The sequence below is a fragment of the Dermacentor andersoni genome, chromosome 1 (genome assembly GCF_023375885.2).
Source record: "Dermacentor andersoni chromosome 1, qqDerAnde1_hic_scaffold, whole genome shotgun sequence".
Lineage (NCBI taxonomy): Eukaryota > Metazoa > Arthropoda > Arachnida > Ixodida > Ixodidae > Dermacentor > Dermacentor andersoni.
The window spans coordinates 284288460-284294182 of record NC_092814.1 but is presented as its reverse complement, the minus strand read 5'-3'; the positions used below and the strand labels follow the sequence as shown (position 1 = coordinate 284294182).

At 42.2% G+C, this 5723-nt stretch overlaps 1 long non-coding RNA gene across 1 annotated transcript; it reads right to left on the bottom strand.

Moving 5' to 3' along the window:
* Positions 1 to 918: 918 nt before the first annotated feature.
* Positions 919 to 5204, bottom strand: LOC140213710 (uncharacterized). Its single transcript, XR_011890601.1, has 2 exons — positions 4973 to 5204; positions 919 to 1444 (listed from the first exon to the last, which is right to left on the bottom strand). It is a non-coding gene; the product is annotated as an uncharacterized lncRNA (long non-coding RNA).
* Positions 5205 to 5723: the final 519 nt, after the last annotated feature.

Below are 5723 nucleotides of genomic sequence, written 5' to 3'. Positions count from 1 at the left end.
GGATAGGAGGTGCGGTGGTCTGACACATGAAAAATGTTTAATTAACTGCACCTCTCAGTTCTTCGTTGTTGTCCCCCTTCCTGTTCATCCTTTGCTCAGGTTTCCAGGTAATGGTGGGGTGAGCGCCCTTATTCAACCGTCAGTGTCTACGCTGCATCGTCGTCTGGATAGGAGGTACGTGCGGTGGTCTGACACATGACAAATGTTTATATAATTAACTGCACCTCTCAGTTCTTCGTTGTTGTCCCCCTTCCTGTTCATCCTTTGCTCAGGTTTCCAGGTAATGGTGGGGTGAGTGCCCTTCAACCATCAGTGTCCACGTTGCGTCATCGTCTGGATAGGAGGTGCGGTGGTTTGACACGTGGCAAACGTTTATTTACACCATTGTGGTGTTGAGATGTAAGAAGTGTTTCAAGGTACTTTTCTGCCCCAGGCAAATTCGAAGTATTGTGTCCCTCTCCACTCTGGCACCAATTCAATTTAGACATATCATGTTGAAAAACTGAGAACATGACTTTGTGAGGCATCAGTAATTGTAATGGAAAATGTTAGCACACAGGTTTTCAAGTAACAGTTTATTGTTCTGTGAACAATCAGCCATAGAAAAGGAGTGAATAAGAATGCAACATTGAACCCAGTTTGCATCTAACGTTGTCTGTGGTCCACTGGTAAAGCAGGATGAGGGGCAACGAAGTATGCTGTGCCCTTCTAGAAGTGCTGCCCCTAGATGGCTGCCAGTTTCGCCTATAGTCTAGAAATGCCCCTGTATAAATACTAACGAATTCGCTCGTGTGGTTGGAGTACTATAGTGAAATTGCTTCTACATCTCAAAGAGACGTATACAGCTGTTGACTCATCACGTGCTTTTCTTTTTCCAATGTAGACTGTTCTACCTTATTTTTGAACAGAACAACTTCATCAAATCTTCAAAAACGTTTATTATGTCAGAAGGAAGCTACGTACTTTATTGCAAGTTCATCATATAATGACCACAAAAAAAGCACTCTTTATACGAGTTTTACATGCAATGCCTTTCATGAAAGTTGTGTAATCTGTCTGATATATTATAGGGCATCTTCTTGTGAATCTTCTTCAATAAAACTTTATTGAATGCATCTTTTGTAAACAGGGACAATCAAATGCAGCCACTGCCATGCCCACATGGTCTTTCTTTCCTTTTCATTGTTCCTACATATACTACAGTCAGTGATGTGCATCGCACTCATGCTGAACAATGCCCACCATGCTCCACCAATCATTGTCCTGAACTTTTGTAGTGGCATGTCCTCCAGATTGTGTGAGGGTCATGCCACCTGTCTTGGAAGCCATATAATTGTATCAGTGCAGCAGTACTGCATGGTTTTCGTCAGCACACAGCGCTACTGGTCCATCAGTGATGAAATTGCTTTTGCTGCCACTTCAGGGTGCCCATGAGATCCTTATCCTGCGAGGGGCAATAGAGAGTTTATAGCTTGTCTGTATACATACTACTATTTATGGAATATGAGGTTACCAGAGATATGAGGTTATGAAGTCCGTTTTATTTTTCTGCACCACTGTGAACCGGTTCACAGCGGGGCACAAGAAGTTCAGGAATTGTGCAGCTGAACTTCAGTGGTGCGGGCACAATGCGACATTTGAAACGAATGTCGAAGTGCAGATGTGGGGCAGACATTATGTTTTGTCTGCCTAAAGTGCATTGTCCGCACCAGCTTAAGAGTTCCCGAATCGCAGGTACGGTCAGCTTCTGAGGTACAAACACACCCCGCATTGCATAGACACAGCAGATGCGCATAAGCAGGGTTTCAACAGTGCTTACACCCGTTTGATGTTTTATGTCTGCACAAAGTTGACACTGTCAGCAGGGATGGTGCAGATAAATAGTGAACCAGTCCTGCACCTTTTGAAACAAGCGGCATGGCTCGGAGGGTACCATTGCTGGGTTGCTGAAATTAATGGCAGGGTGCAACACCTTGTGACCTGTTTCAGGCGGTGCAGGCGAATCAAACAGACCTATGAATGGCAAGAACAATGCTGGTAGCGCCATCTTGTAATGCTTTGTCCACTTACAAGTTTTTATGTTGCATGGGCATTCTTGTCAAAGAAAAATAAATAACAAATTTCATGTTAATGACTATATATGTCACTGCTGACTCTTTACACTAGCAGCTTTACACTATTTTGTCGGAGGCACTGCTTAATTGTGACATTTAAATTAATCTTCCAAGTATGCATGTTTACTCTTTCGTAAAAAAGGAAGAAAAAAAAGTGGCATGTGGTGCTAAATGTTGAAATTAAGGGTGCATGCAACATTTTTAACAAAATAGTGGGCTCCAAGCTGCAGGAATAATACAGTTGGTTTCCATTAATTTCTATTTTGATGTGACCAAGATAATTGAATTATCTGGCAGACTAAATTGAAAGAAAATGTCCAAACACACCACTGTATTATTTGGCAGAATTTGCCAGATTCTGATGCACCCCCAAATCAACTGCGCTAACAGTCTTTACAGGTTCATAGTACAAAAGAGTTTGCACCCAAATGTAACACGTGCCAGATTTCATAACAAAAATTTGTAGCATGCCTCTGATTCTGGCAATCGCAAATAAGATGAAACCTGTGAGGTTTACCTTCACAGAATTGAACTTTAAAACGCTTAATGTCCGTCATGGTATATCAGATACAACATGTTGTCCTCCGTGCAGTCTACCATTTTTGATATTCCGCAATTCTTGAACAACTTCACAACAGCCACCATGCTGTTCGCAAATATCACGAATGGGATGGTGGCCTATGCTTTGACTGTACATTCCAATACGCTCTAGGTTTGACTAACCATTTCATTAGTTCATCCTGCGATGTGTGCACACCTTGCAGCACAGAAAATGTGATGCTACTCTGTCGCCACTACCTTAGCATATAAAAAAACTTATTCTTTTTAAGCCTTTGATTGCAGAAAAAGTTTGAAAGCAGCATGTCGTCATTGGCATTACATCACCACCCCATGCAAAGAAAAGAAAAGTGTTATATTGTTCTGTCATTTTGTGGTGATAATGGTGATAATGTTCAGTTTTGCATATGTGCAGGGTTTATGGACCACTCGGAAAGGAAGGTGCGCATTAGAATCGGGTAAATATGGTAATCATTCAGTGTGAGCAGCTGTTCTTGCTTAAAAATCTGTCGAAGGTAGGTTGCAAATTGGAGTTTTCGGTGGGAGGTAACTTGTATTCTATGCATTCACTTTTGCCTACGCCGCCACAATCACATGCTGTAGTTAAAGCCATCATTGGCACGCCGCATGCGTGGCCGTGATAGATTGAGGGGCCTATTACAGTGCATTCTAGCTGGTGACCAACAAAGTTCGAACTTTGCAATGAGGCCGATTTCAGGATTGAAATAACAATAATTTGGGCCCATAAAAATATATGTTTCTGCCAGTATCGAATCAACCGAAAAATTGCATTAACCGGAGTCGTATAAACAGGAGTCTACTGCATCTGCCAGAGATGTTCATGATGACAGTAAATTTGTTTAACACGTCCATAAAGCACTGCAGGGTCACATTAACAAACTTGGTGTGCATAAAGTTGACTAATTGTATTGAATTAAATGCCGGGGTTTCACGTGCCAAAACCACAATTTCATTATGAGGCACGCCGTAGTGGGGGACTCCGGATTAATTATGACCACCAGGGGATCTTCAACATACCTCCAATACGGGACACAGGCGTTTTTGAATTTTGCCCCCATCGCACTGTGTGATATTTTGCTGAAATTATAAGGGGAAAAACAACTCTTTGCCATCACTGCTGGGCTACCAAATTCTTGAAACTTACGTCATGCTTATTGCACTGTTCTACCGCACATTTGTTTTCTTTTTGTACTTCTACTGTAAAATACCATCGTAGAAATTGCACAACACATTCCTTAAAGAAAAAAAGAAACGGAAATTTATTAACTATGCATATTTTTGTTTACAGGGCACATATCTGACAAGCCAGTTTTCAAGGCTTTCTGTCCATCCACGAGAAGAAAAAAAGCGCGCATTACTGAACGTTCGTTCGTGTATTTGCTATCGAGTGCTCCTTTTACATTTAGACATCGGCACAGTGTTGTTTCATTCAAATATATATTAAAGTAGGACTACCGGCTACAGCGCAGTACTTCCAAGAAACGAGCACACAATGATGAGCTTGGTTGTGCTGCTTGCATATGTTGACATGCTGCTCAGTCAGTATTCACGCAGAGCTTTCGATAACGGAAGTCAGAGAGAGAGAGAAAACAGCGAGAATTAACCGCATATGCACATACCGCATATGCACATTTTCTGAGTTTTTACCTTGTCACGAAAAAACAATTCCTATGTGCCAAGTAGAAAAACAGCGTATGCGGCTCTGCGACCTTCTCTTTGAGCACGAAATATATGCAAATCGTGCATGAAGATTAATTTTTTGCATAGCGACTCCCAACGCAGGTGATCGCATCAAATTGTATTATCAACAAGAGCTGTGTGCAAAATATGTACGGAGTACCCTTACAGACTTCCCAGAAGACTTTCGGTTAAGCCCTCTTGTACAAGTTACAAATAGCCTATATATAAATAGAACCCTCCATCTGGCATCAGCTTTGCTGTAGAGTTAGAGTGTTCGACAAGTGAATTTTATTGTTGAATGCAAAAAAAAAAGCCCATACATGAGCTGGACGCATGGCCCACGTTCTTTATATCTGAACACACCAAGAACATGTGCCTACATCCTATGCGACAAAATACTTCCTTTTTCTTTACTAATTTGACTGTCAAAAATGCATGACCGGTTTTTCTGCGGTCATGAATGCACTGCTGCTACAGCGTGGATGGAAAAGATCTATAGCACTGATAAAACCATAAATAGGCACGCAGCCGGTCACCGCGTTTCGTAAAGAACATGTGCAACAGGCGTTGGCATGCCTTCCGCATTCCATCTCTCTTACCGCTCTCATTGCGGAGAAAGAAACTGACTTGTTTTAAAAGACTAACTCAGTCAACATATCAAATATTTTCCTTCTATGCTAACGGGAAGTCTTGAGGGCAGTCAAATGATGAGTTCTGCACAAAAAGTAATAAAAACGTTCTGAAGCGTGGCACGCAGACGGAAAGCGGTGCTGGCGTTGCCACAGAGAAGTCATTGGAGAAGTTTAACAAGAGCGGATACTCCCATAGAGCCCAGCGTACAGTGCACTAGAAAATATTTCTAGTTCACTTCTAGTTCACTGTAGCCCAGCGGCTGAATTGACTATAGCGCACCGAGCGGATGGGATTAACGTCTTCCGGTTTCGGTCGCGCGTGTTTTGAAGCGAGCTGGTACACGCCACGCCGGCGCTGCTGATCGGCGCGGCTTTCTTTTTTTTTTCGCTTCTCCTGCTGAAACACGCGCGGCCTTGGCGCGGAATCTTTTTATTATTTAGTAAAAATGATTGCGCACGATTTTTACAAGCCTCCACCGAATCTGTGCCACGTGCAATTTCATATAGTAAACGCAAGAAGTCTTCTGAAAGGATGAAATATTTATTTTGCTCTATATAAATGTTCGTTCCGGGCTTCTTGTGCATTCATCCAAAGTTGTGGCAACAGGTAAGCAGCAGTCGTTGCCGTACGAAGCTCCACCGGACGCCATCAGCTGAAAAAAAAAAGTAAATTACAAGCATGTATCATTTTGGTATATTGACCTAACAGGAATACTGC